Genomic DNA, 13,348 nt, shown 5'->3' with positions numbered 1-13,348 from the left:
GTTCTGACCTTCAGGGGCAAAGATGCTGAAGCAAACATATTAACTGAGACTCTGAAGAGAAGATGAATGATGCACGTATTCATATATGTAGGTATCCATTACACAATTCAGGATGCGAGGATTTGTTCCGATGGTATAGAAAAAAAAAATGCAGGTGGCATGGTCATTTCTATGTAGGCATCTTTATCCTCTCCAGAGTCAGGGAGTTGTGACCACAGGTTTATTGCAGAAGGGCAACTGTACTGTCACGTGGCACAGCATGGTTTGTATATTTATTTATTTATTGCATTTAGTACATACATATAAGTAATGTCATACTGGGAAAAGACCAAGGGTCCATCGAGCCCAGCATCCTGTCCACGACAGCGGCCAATCCAGGCCAAGGGCACCTGGCGAGCTTCCCAAACGTACAAACATTCTATACATGTTATTCCTGGAATTTTGGAGTTTTCCAAGTCCGTTTAGTAGCGGTTTATGGACTTGTCCTTTAGGAAACCGTCCAACCCCTTTTTAAACTCTGCTAAGCTAACCGCCTTCACCACTTTCTCTGGCAACGAATTCCAGAGTTTAATTACACGTTGGGTGAAGAAATATTTTCTCCGATTTGTTTTAAATTTACTACATCGCATGCCCCCTAGTCCTAGTATTTTTGGAAAGCGTGAACAGACGCTTCACATCCACCTGTTCCACTCCACTCATTATTTTATATACCTCTATCATGTCTCCCCTCAGCCGTCTCTTCTCCAAGCTGTATAGCCCTAGCCTTTCTTCATAGAGAAGTGGTCCCATCCCCGCTATCATTTGTATCCCACATTTTCCCACCTATTTGCGGGTTCAGTGTGGCTTACAATACATTGCATTGATGGAAGTACAGTTTGTTACAACTCGATTATGGTTACATTGTGAGGAGTAAAGTGAGAACAAAGTCTTTGTATCGCAAGGGGAAAAGGACAATGGAACAGAACAATGGAATAGTGGAAGAACAATGGATACTGATAGGATTACAGAACAATAGCTAGAGAACGTTTGGTTGTTACATTAGTACCTGTAGGTTAAGGTTTGAGTGTGTTAGAATTTCGGGGGATAAGAGTATACATGAGTGTGTATTGATGCAGTATTAACAGTATGCGTGGGCTTCATGTGTTTTAATCCTTTCGATAGATTTCTTCGAAGAGATAAGTCTTCAACGATTTGCGGCAGTCGGTCAGCTCGTAAGTCGTCTTCAGGTTGCGTGGTAGTTTATTCCAGAATTGCGTGGATAGATGAAGTGGATAGAATGGTTTAGGTCATGCCTTCAGTTACCCCGAGCTTGCAAAGAATGGCCCCAGCAACAGATTAAAACAATCATAAAAATTACATCTCAGTCATACTCAATATATCCTTTTTTTCATGTGTGTGAATGAACACACACACACAACTTTATCTCCATATCACACCACACTGCAGTATCTCTTTCACTACTGTATTCACAGATATACTTTACATATATTTTCATGTGTCCATATACACAACGGTGACTGCGTGGCAATGTTTATTATAATTAACCGAATAATCTTGGTTACATCCGCAGAAGGGACAAATGGCCTCAAAGGATCATTTACGACATCTCTGGCTATTCTTGTGCCAATCCAATAAAAAGTATCATGGCGTACAAAATCTCATCTTGCCTCCAAAGTAAACCTTATTAAGAGCAGTCCCATTTTATAAGCAAATGCTCCTGATTTAGTGGGTTACATCACTGCTCACCACGTGATCCAACAGTTTCCTGTCACTGCTTCTACAACAACCGAATGTAGAGGCCACAAGTCACAGCCCAAAATGCTACAGAAGTACCTCGAGGGAGGCAGTAAGAGAGGGGGAATGCAAGGGTTTAGGTGGGCAGAAAAGACACAGGTTTGAAGCTGAGGTGAGAAGGAAGGAAGAACCCAACCATTAAATCAGCGCTTCTTTTTTTCGTGGCACCAACCACTTGGAATAATCTTCCATCTCTGATCCTCGCTATCATTTCAAGCCTACCCAAATGCCCCAACCTAATCTCGCCAACTTCCACCCCCAATTCTGTTCTGACTTAAATACCAACCTCCCATCCTTCTCTTTCCAGCTCTCCTTAATTTTATCCCTCCTTACCCTTTCTCCCAAATTACACTATCCTATCCTGTCTACCCTCTTTTATCCTAGTCATATATTATCTAGCTCAACTTATCATACACTACTAAGCCCAACTTTACATTGTTTTACTACTGTTTTATTAAAATTCTATTAACTTTGTATTTCAAATTACTATGTAAGCCGCATTGAGCCTGCATTATGTTGGAAAGAGCGGGGTACAAATGTAATAATAATAATAATAATATTTAAATCTGCTGTGTAGACTTTTCTTTTTGAGCAGACGTTTCAGAAGCTGTGCGTCTCATAAATTCTGGAAGCCTTCCTGTAATTACAATTGCTAGGTGTTGATTGATGGATGTGACTTGACCTATTTTACAATTGTATACTGTATTTGATTAATGATTATTTATCTTGGCTGAATGAATCTAGCATATTTTATTGGCTGTGGATGACTGTTACAGTAGCTTGGTTGCTTGGATCTTTTCTATCATTTTAATAGGGTTCGGCAAGCCTTAAGATGGAGTCCTACAGACATTTGTAGCATTCCTTGCGTTTCCCCCCACTCTCTATCCTATCTGATATCTCACTCATTGTTATGTATCATTCTAATGATCACTACTTTCACCTTTCTTTGGCTCTTATGTTTTCTTCCTTTCTAGCACCATTAACATGCTAGTAGTGGAGGAGTGGCCTAATGGTTAGGGTGGTGGACTTTGGTCCTGAGAAACTGCGTTCGATTCCCACTTCAGGCACAGGCAGCTCCTCGTGACTCTGGGCAAGTCACTTAACCCTCCATTGCCCCATGTAAGCCGCATTGAGCCTGCCATGAGTGGGAAAGCGCAGGGTACAAATGTAACAAAAATAAAATAGATACTATTGGAGATTCTACATGGAATGCTGCTACTATTGGAGATTCTACATGGAATGTTGCTGCTATTGGAGATTCTACATGGAATGTTGCTGCTATTGGAGATTCTACATGGAATGCTGCTACTATTGGAGATTCTACATGGAATGTTGCTGCTATTGGAGATTCTACATGGAATGCTGCTACTATTGGAGATTCTACATGGAATGCTGCTATTCCATGTAGAAGGCTGCGCAGGCGTCTGTTTCTGTGGCCTAATGGTTAGGGTGGTGGACTTTGGTCCTGAGGAACTGAGTTCGATTCCCACTTCAGGCACAAGCAGCTCCTCGTGACTCTGGGCAAGTCACTTAACCCTCCATTGCCCCATGTAAGCCGCATTGAGCCTGCCATGAGTGGGAAAGCGCAGGGTACAAATGTAACAAAAATAAAATAGATACTATTGGAGATTCTACATGGAATGCTGCTACTATTGGAGATTCTACATGGAATGCTGCTACTATTGGAGATTCTACATGGAATGTTGCTGCTATTGGAGATTCTACATGGAATGCTGCTACTATTGGAGATTCTACATGGAATGCTGCTATTCCATGTAGAAGGCTGCGCAGGCGTCTGTTTCTGTGGCCTAATGGTTAGGGTGGTGGACTTTGGTCCTGAGGAACTGAGTTCGATTCCCACTTCAGGCACAGGCAGCTCCTCGTGACTCTGGGCAAGTCACTTAACCCTCCATTGCCCCATGTAAGCCGCATTGAGCCTGCCATGAGTGGGAAAGCGCAGGGTACAAATGTAACAAAAATAAAATAGATACTATTGGAGATTCTACATGGAATGCTGCTACTATTGGAGATTCTACATGGAATGTTGCTGCTATTGGAGATTCTACATGGAATGCTGCTACTATTGGAGATTCTACATGGAATGTTGCTGCTATTGGAGATTCTACATGGAATGCTGCTACTATTGGAGATTCTACATGGAATGCTGCTATTCCATGTAGAAGGCTGCGCAGGCGTCTGTTTCTGTGGCCTAATGGTTAGGGTGGTGGACTTTGGTCCTGAGGAACTGAGTTCGATTCCCACTTCAGGCACAGGCAGCTCCTCGTGACTCTGGGCAAGTCACTTAACCCTCCATTGCCCCATGTAAGCCGCATTGAGCCTGCCATGAGTGGGAAAGCGCAGGGTACAAATGTAACAAAAATAAAATAGATACTATTGGAGATTCTACATGGAATGTTGCTACTATTGGAGATTCCAAATGGAATGTTGCTACTATTGGAGATTCTACATGGACTGTTTCTATTCCACTAGCAACATTCCATGTAGAAGGCTGCACAGGCTTCTGTTTCTGTGAGTCTGACGTCCTGCACGTACGTGCAGGACGTCAGACTCACAGAAGCAGAAGCCTGCGCGGCCACATTGGTGATCTGCAAGGGCCGACTTCTAGTGGAATAGCAACATTCCATGTAGAATCTCAAATAGTAGCAACAGTGGAGGAGTGGCCTAGTGGTTAGGGTGGTGGACTTTGGTCCTGAGGAACTGAGTTCGATTCCCACTTCAGGCACAGGCAGCTCCTCGTGACTCTGGGCAAGTCACTTAACCCTCCATTGCCCCATGTAAGCCGCATTGAGCCTGCCATGAGTGGGAAAGCGCGGGGTACAAATGTAACAAAAATAAAATAGATACTATTGGAGATTCTACATGGAATGTTGCTACTATTGGAGATTCCAAATGGAATGTTGCTACTATTGGAGATTCTACATGGACTGTTTCTATTCCACTAGCAACATTCCATGTAGAAGGCTGCGCAGGCGTCTGTTTCTGTGGCCTAATGGTTAGGGTGGTGGACTTTGGTCCTGAGGAACTGAGTTCGATTCCCACTTCAGGCACAGGCAGCTCCTCGTGACTCTGGGCAAGTCACTTAACCCTCCATTGCCCCATGTAAGCCGCATTGAGCCTGCCATGAGTGGGAAAGCGCGGGGTACAAATGTAACAAAAATAAATAACAGCTCATTTTCCAATCTTTTGATTCTAACTTTTGCAGGGTCAAGTCCAAGATAACGAAGAATTGTCGCTACCACCACTGCTACATTAGCAATATGTATGATGCTACAGGGCTTCACTTTATTTCCTTCTGTCAACCTAAACTTAGTCATAGGGATTTTTTTCTAAGTGCTACAGTTTTTTTTTATTCATGATTTGCAATCCTTTAGCTTTTGTCATTTATTCATATTTTTTTTTTTTGTGATTCTTAATTATGTGATTTATTTTCACTCTGATACATTGGCCCATTAGCAATTTTATTATTTTATTTTTAATACTGCTTCGCTGCCATAGCGATCGTCAGTGATGTCGGAGATCTTGAAAACCTTTATTTTTAAGAATCAGGTTTTGTTTTTTTGTCTTTGAGTTATTTGCATTAGCTCTTTATATTCTTTCTTTTGTTCCTTTTTCAATTTTGTCTTTTGGTGCGAAAAGATGACATCATCAGGTCTTTTTAATACACTGTGCACAGTTACCCTTTGCCAGATCCTAGAGCTGTGGCCAGCGCTACGTACTGGTGAGAATAATTTCATGACTCTCTGTTAAACATTTGTGCCCTTGTCTACTAGGCCGCGCTAGCTGCTGCCGTGTGCTAATCCTGACACAGCCCATTCACTTTGACTGACTCTACACTTGTCTTCTGACTGTACACTTGTCTCTAGATTTACACCTGTCTTTTAGATTGTACACCTGTCTTTTAGATTGTAAGCTCCTTGAGCAGGGACTGTCCTTCCATGTTAAATTGTACAGCGCTGCGTAACCCTAGTAGAGCTTTAGAAATGTTAAGTAGTAGTAGTGTCGCAAGGCTTAGTAGACAGGTGGTTGGTATGTGTTTATATATTAGACTGGCTTTTTTTTATGTTTCAATGATTTTTATTGACAACAAATGCAAATAAACTTTACATACAAATAAGAAACTTATTCCACATCTCAATGCTGTCACAACATTTTGGTATCTTCCCCATCTCCTCCCTCCCTCTAGTTCCCCCTCCCCCCCCCCCCCCAACCCACCCAATGCATCATATTAAAGTTCAGAAGGAAGCAGGAACTAGGTTTTGAGAATTTGTCTCTTTTTGCTAACGGCTGAAGCGTATTCCAAAATCTGCTCCAGGTCTGCTCCAGACCCCCTCCCCGCCACCGAGTCTAACTCCTTAATTCCGCTCCATCTTCAGCAGATCTATCATAAGTGTTCTCCATTGAGTCAGAAGCGGACCCTGCTGCTCTCCCCAACAAAATAGTATCGCTTTCTTCCCGATCAGAATTGATCTCTGTAGAAACTGCCGGTATCCTGGCAGCTCTGGTTTAGCATATCGATACACACCAAACAGTATCTGTGGTTGTAGGGTCCACCTCCTGTTCCAGTATGTCCAGACCGCCTCGAGCACTTTAGACTGTCTTTTTAATTCCGCACCTAACTTTTGGGTGCAGCACTTATATCTGCCAAAACCTAGTATAAATGCTGGTGTTCAACTAATGTCAGTTGTATGCACAAATGACAGTATTCTATTACATCGTACCTAAATCCTGGGAAGGCCCCTGATCCTGTCCCCCTTCTGAGTAGTGCACCATAAAATTCAGGCGTGCATGTTACAGAATAGTGCGCAGGGCAGATCCGAGCATAAATCTTAATGACAGCCAATTAACACTAATTGACTGTTAATGCGCCATTAACTGATTAGTTTACACACGGTTCTGGGATCCGCCCCCAATAGGGCGCTCTATATAGAATCCATTAGTGACTGACTTAGGTGGTATTGTATAAATGGTGCCCCTAACGCTTAGTAATTTATGCACATATGTGCTTTTCTATACAGTTGTGTACGCAGTTGGCTTCTGACTTTACAGAATTCTCCTGTTACCACAGATTCTATAAAAGGGGCAATGAATTGTGTGTTAAATCGGTCATGCCTCCAATTTATGCACGCTTCCTGAGTAATGAGCCAATCAGTGATGATAACTGGCTGATAACAACCAATTAGTACATAAGTACATAAGCATCGCCTTGCTGGGACAGACCAAGAGTCCATCGAGCCCAGCACCCTGTCACCGACAGCAGCCAAAAGAACAAGCAATTTGTCCCGCCCATCCTAGAAATACTGCATTATTCCCTCGTCCATTCAATAACATTCTATGGCTTTTTCCTCCAGGAAGCCGTCCAACCCTTTTTCGAAGTCCGCTAAGTTAACCGCCTTAGCCACTTTCTCCGGCAGCGAATTCCAGAGTTTAACTAGGCATTGAGTGAAGAAAACTTTCCTCCGATTCGTTTTAAATTTACCACACTGCAGCTTCATCGCATGCCCCCTTGTCCTAGTATTTTTGGAAAGTGTAAACAGACGCTCCATAGCGACCCGTTCCATTCCACTCATTATCTTATAGACCTCTATCATATCTCCCCTCAGCCGCCTTTTCTCCAGGCTGAAGAGCCCCAGCCTCTTCAGGCTACCCTGATAGGGAAGTCGTTCCCATCCCCTGTATCATCTTTGCCGCCTTCTCTGCAGTACAAACTGGCAATAATTGGAATTCACACGCATATCATTTTAAGGCATATTATTAAAAAGAGGTGCGTGTAAATTCTATGTGTAGCTAAAAACATAGGCACAGCCATGGGAGGAGTGTGGGCATGTCGGGGGCCTTCCTCAAACTTACACGCGTGGTTACAGAATTCGGGGGAACGCGCCTACATTTAGGCAGGGGTATTTACACCAGGTTTGCAGTAGCAGAAATGGCCGCACCTACATGTAGCTGCATTCCCTGGTCCTATGCACTATTCTTTAAACTGCACCTAACTTTAGGCGCAGTTTATGGACTACCGCTAAGTGCTATTTTTGGACGCACTTATTTTTAAAAGACTCCATTTAATCTGACAAAGAAATCTGTCACATGAATGCACTGTTTCAGCAGCCAGAGATCCTAGTTATAAAGTGCAGCTGTCTCTGCCTAATTCTGGACTCTTTCACAGAAACTGAAATAGCACAGCCCTCGAGAGAACGCTTCTCATCAGTTCAGCCTTCTACATAACAGGGGCCTCCTACCTTTCAGTGATTAAAGCAGTATAAATGTATCCTAATCACATCTCACAGTCTGAAAAACACTTTCTCCCCCTCGTTTTGGCCCCTTGCACAGAGTAGCCCATATGTCCATGGTAAATGTCATCGCTCCTGCCAGCCTTCCAATCTGCTGAGTCACAAAATGAGGGGGAACTTGTGGTTTATTCCAAAAAAGATGAAATTTTTCAGAATTAAAGTGGATTCATGCAGACATGAATCGAGGTGATGGGAGAGTGACAAATGACAAGGAAAAGGGACTCTTCTAAAGAGAAACCTAAATGACCAAGACCTCGTCTTTCCTGGTATCTTCTTTACCTTAAAGAATGATGCAGAAAAGTAATAGATCGGTTATTTCCTTTCCCTACCCACATCTTTAGCTGAACAACTCCCAGAACGATACACACCAGAAGCTGGAAACCCAGGCACTGCTGAAGTAAAGAACCGTGAGATTTTTTTTTCTCTTACAAATTCTTATATATGTCTCCTCTGGTCAACACAAATACAATGGAATTCAAACATGCGTGGGATATGCATAAAGGAATCCTGTGCAGTAGGAATGGATCCTCAGAAGCTTAGCCGAAATTGGGTGGCGGAGCAGGTGGGGGAAGAGGGGCTGGTGGTTGGGAGGCGAGGATAGTGGAGGGCAGACTTATACGGTCTGTGCCGGAGCCGGTGATGGGAGGCGGGACTGGTGGTTGGGAGGCGGGAAATACTGCTGGGCAGACTTGTACGGTCTGTGCCCTGAATAAGGCAGGTACAAATCGAGGTAAGGTATACACATATGAGTTTGTCTTGTTGGGCAGACTGGATGGACCATGCAGGTCTTTTTCTAACGTCATCTACTATGTATGTTACTATCTCTATATATAAAAGGCACCACCAACGTTCTAAATGAAGCCTCCAGCCGGAAGTGTGAAGGGGGAGAGATATCCGGTTTCCCCATGAGTGTCTGCCCCGCCCTCGCTCTCTCTGTAACACAGTGAAGGAAAACACAGCAAAGCACGAAACCAAATCGCTCTCTCTGTAACAGTGAATGACTCAGAGTGGGGAGGGGAGAGAGGGCAGAAGCCCTCACTATTTCTCTAACACAAACACAGAACAGCAGGAAACTTAACACTGAAGGACTCGACTCCGAGGGGGGAGGGGACAGACAGCACAGGGGAAGGGAGAGAGGGCAGAGGGCAGGGACACACTCACTCTCACATGCACACAGAAGAAAACCTTGCTAGCCCCCGTTTCATTTGCATCAGAAACGGGGCTTTTTTACTAGTGTTATATATGCCTCCTCTGGTCAACACAAATACAACAAAAATAAGCATTGTCCATCTCCGATTGTGTTGGCATCTGTGGCAGGTATTCATGCCTGTTCATCATTTCCACCAAGTTTCTCCCCCATCCTTTTCCAGTCTACCTGTTGCTCATCATGATCATCAGCCAAGTGCACATTGACTTTTGAGTGCATCCTTTGGGTAGTATAGACCATTATCTGAGAGTCCAACATGATTTATTTTAGACAGTGAAACTATAATAGAAATATGTCCTAGTATAAACATTGTTAGATGTCTAGTTAACGCCAAATTTTAGATTCCTTGTAAATGTTTGGATTAAGAATTTAAGATGGCCATTATAACTTGTCTATAAATGCTGAAAGATGCTTCTACTACATACTTATTATAATTTGACAAATTAAAGAGTCTTTTTCATGCAACATGTCTTCAACAGCTAAGTGAAGTGCTTCTATGGCCCTTTCCAATTTCTATTAGTTTACATTCAGTTTTGGGTTTACTTCAAGGGCACTTCTGCAGCTGAAATGTTGTAATGCACCCTACAACCTGTTGGCACAGATGGGGAAACTACTTTACCTTGAAATCTCCCATCGCCTCTCAAAATGCTGTCGAGGTTCATCAGAGAACACTTTCGTATAAGTAAACTCAAAGTCACAATCCACGTCTTATTTTCCCACTGTTCCAATAGAATAGGCCCCTTGAATTTCCCAGTACTCCAGTGGAGGAGGATGGGGATGAAGCAAAGTAAGCATTATGTCCTCGATCTGGTGACCTTCCACCGACAACCTGTCTGGATATCAGGTACTGTAGGAAACAAACTGGACTCAGGAAACTCAAACCTGTTCTGAACATTAGAAAAAGTAAGAAACTCAAAAGGTATTAAAATAAAACTGAATTCAGCTGCATTTTATGAGCAAGGAAGAAAAACTGCCACCTAATCACTATGATGCCCCCAAAAATTATACAGTGACATTCTTGGGACATTCCTACATTGGTTCAATAAAAAAGGTATTGCCCTGCCTGCCAAGAACTCAAGGTGGCAAATAAGCCAAGAGATTTAAGGCATGACCATCATCCCAAATGAGAAAAAGAAACAGTAAATCAAACTCATAAAACAAACTAAGAATAAAATGAATTGTAAAATTTATTCATACCTTTTAACTTCCATTCCTTGAGTCCTGTAAGACCAGTCCGACCTAATCGTTTGTGTCCCCTCCTGACCAGCAGATGGAGGTAGAGAATGTTTCCAATGACATCACTGGTATAAGGGCTGGTGCCTGCTGGAATCCTTCAGTATTGCTTTGCCCAAGCAGTATAAGGACTTAGACAAAAAAAAACCCCAAACAAACCCAATGTTCTCTATAGAGAACGGCTTTGCAGAACATTAGGATTACCATAATCCCCAGCTTCAAGCAAGAGAGGAGCAGAATGAAAACCATAAACAATCCCTGATACTGCAGTTTTCCAGGGTGGGTCATGGACTGGTCTAGTAGGGTTCAAGGAAAGGAAATTAACACTTATGAATAAAATTACACCCTCCTTATTGTACCATTAGACCAGTTTGCACCAAAAGGGACATACAAGAGGAGTCCATTAATGGCAGGGGGGGGGAGATAAGCTTCCTTAACTGCCCTGCCAAAGGCTGCATTCTGTTTGGCCAGAATGTCTATCTGGGACGATCCATAAAGAAGGGGCTCCCTGTGATGCCACTATTGTACCAGAACGTCTATTCCCACAGCTCCAGCCTCCCTTCTACCCACCCACCTTGGGTGTCCACATATAGAACATGCCTCGCACACAGAAAAAAAACTTTAGAAAATTATGTTCAAAGTGGTTAAAAGAGAAACTCCTTTTTCAAAATTTATTATCTGTAGGATTTATTTACCGCCTTTTTGAAGAAATTCACTCAGGGCAGCGTACAGTAAGAACAAATCAAACATGAGCAAAAGGCAATTACAGCAGTAAAAATATTCAAACAACAATACAAAGTATGGCATAGTATACTAATTACAATGTCAACACAATGAGGCATATTTTCAAAGCAGTTTGGGAGGCTAAGTTCCATAGGTTTCTATGGAACTTTGGGAGGCTAAGTGCTTTGAAAATGAGCCTCAATACGTACTAGAACATTTTAATTGACAGTAAAGGGTATAAGCAAAGATGGAACCTATAGATAGGTAAGAGAGCAAGAAAAGTTTGAAAATAAGGTGACTAATTTAAAGAAAATTGCACACGAGGTCAGAGAGATCGTTAACATACAGATGGATAAGAGAAATTAGAAAACAAGGTGACGAATTTAAAGAAAGGTGCACATGAGGTCAGAGAGACGGTTAAATATTAGGGTAGGAGTGGATAAACATGTTCTACTGATAAACGGGATGGAACGACTTCCCTATGAGGAAAGGCTGAGAAGGTTAGGGCTCTTCAGCATGGAGAAAAGGCGGCTGAGGGGTGATATGATAGAAGTCTACAAGATAATGAGCAGAATAGAGCAGACAGATGTGAAGTGTTTGTTTACACTTTCAAACAACAACAAAACCAGGGGACACAAGATGAAGCTAGAATATGGTAGATTTAAAACAAATAGGAAGAGAGGTGTGGTAGCCGTGTTAGTCCACTCTTAAGGTTATCAGTAGAAATCAAACAAAATAAAACATGGAAAAGAAAATAGGATGAAACCTTTTTTATTGGACATAATACATTTCTTGACATTTGCTTATTTCCGATCTGACGAAGAAGGGCAACCTTGGAAAGCTAATCAAGAAATGTATTAAGTTATGTCCAATAAAAAAGGTATCATCTTATTTTCTTCTCCATGTTTTATTTTGTTTGATTTCTATTGATAAACAACTAGGAGAAAGTTTTTCTTTACTCAGCGCGTAGTTAGACTCTGGAACTCGTTGCCGGAGAATGTAGTGACAGCAGCTGGCCTTATTGAGTTTTAGGGGGTTTGGACAGATTCCTGAGGGAAAAGAACATTATAAAAAAAAAATTGGGGGGGGGGGGGGGGAGGGTTGCCGGGTTCTTGAAGCCTGGATTGGCCGCTGTCGGAGACAGGATGCTGGGCTTGATGGTCTTTTCCCAGTATGGCGGTGCTTATGTGCAACAGAACAATTATCATTATTAGCATTTGTATAGAACAATAAACATAGAAAAAAGTCTTGTATTGGCAGATTCAAAGGCACATGTATGCAGAATTGTCTTATAATATTTGCTTGTTTACTAAATAATTTCATGCTTTTTCATTATCATTTCACCCAAGATCCTTCTGTAATGCTAAATGTTTAATTCTTCTACATCTCCACCATTCACGATGTATTTGTAAGCCACATTGCGCCTGCAAAGAGGTGGGATACAAATGCAATAAATAAATGAAGTGTGGGACGCACGGTGCATGTCGCGTGCAGAAACTTGAGCGCAGCAGGAGAAGCTTCGGAGGCTCGCGCTGCTGCTGCCCTGGGACGCACGGTGCATGTCGCGCGCACAAACTTGAGCGCAGCAGGAGAAGCTTCGGAGGCTCGCGCTGCTGCTGCCCTGGGACGCACGGTGCATGTCGCGTGCAGAAACTTGAGCGCAGCAGGAGAAGCTTCGGAGGCTCGCGCTGCTGCTGCTGCCCTGCCTTGACTGCAGTGTGGCCACGCGCACGGCTGTGGGTGGGACGGGCCAACTCTCTCGGACAAACCCACGACCACGGAGCCTCATAAGGTCGAAGCCAAAAGTGAGAGGGAAAGAGGCACTAAACGACCCCGCTTTCCCCGGTGCGGTGTCTCTCCGTCCCTCTTTTTCTCACACCCCCAAACCCCGCCCCCAGCCCAGCCCAGCCCAGCCCAGCTCCGCTCTTACCTTTCCAACCAACGTAACTTTCGGGTGTGTGACCAGGGCTCCTCCTCCTTAGTCCTCTCTCAGGCTCTTTTCCCTTCCCCGAAGCCCCGCCCCTTTGCCCAACCTCTTTCCTTTCAGTCGGCGGCCGCCCGACCGGAAACAGGAAGTTGCGTCAGA

Source organism: Microcaecilia unicolor, chromosome 14, assembly GCF_901765095.1.
Source record: "Microcaecilia unicolor chromosome 14, aMicUni1.1, whole genome shotgun sequence".
Lineage (NCBI taxonomy): Eukaryota > Metazoa > Chordata > Amphibia > Gymnophiona > Siphonopidae > Microcaecilia > Microcaecilia unicolor.
Note: the sequence above shows the minus strand (reverse complement) of the source record.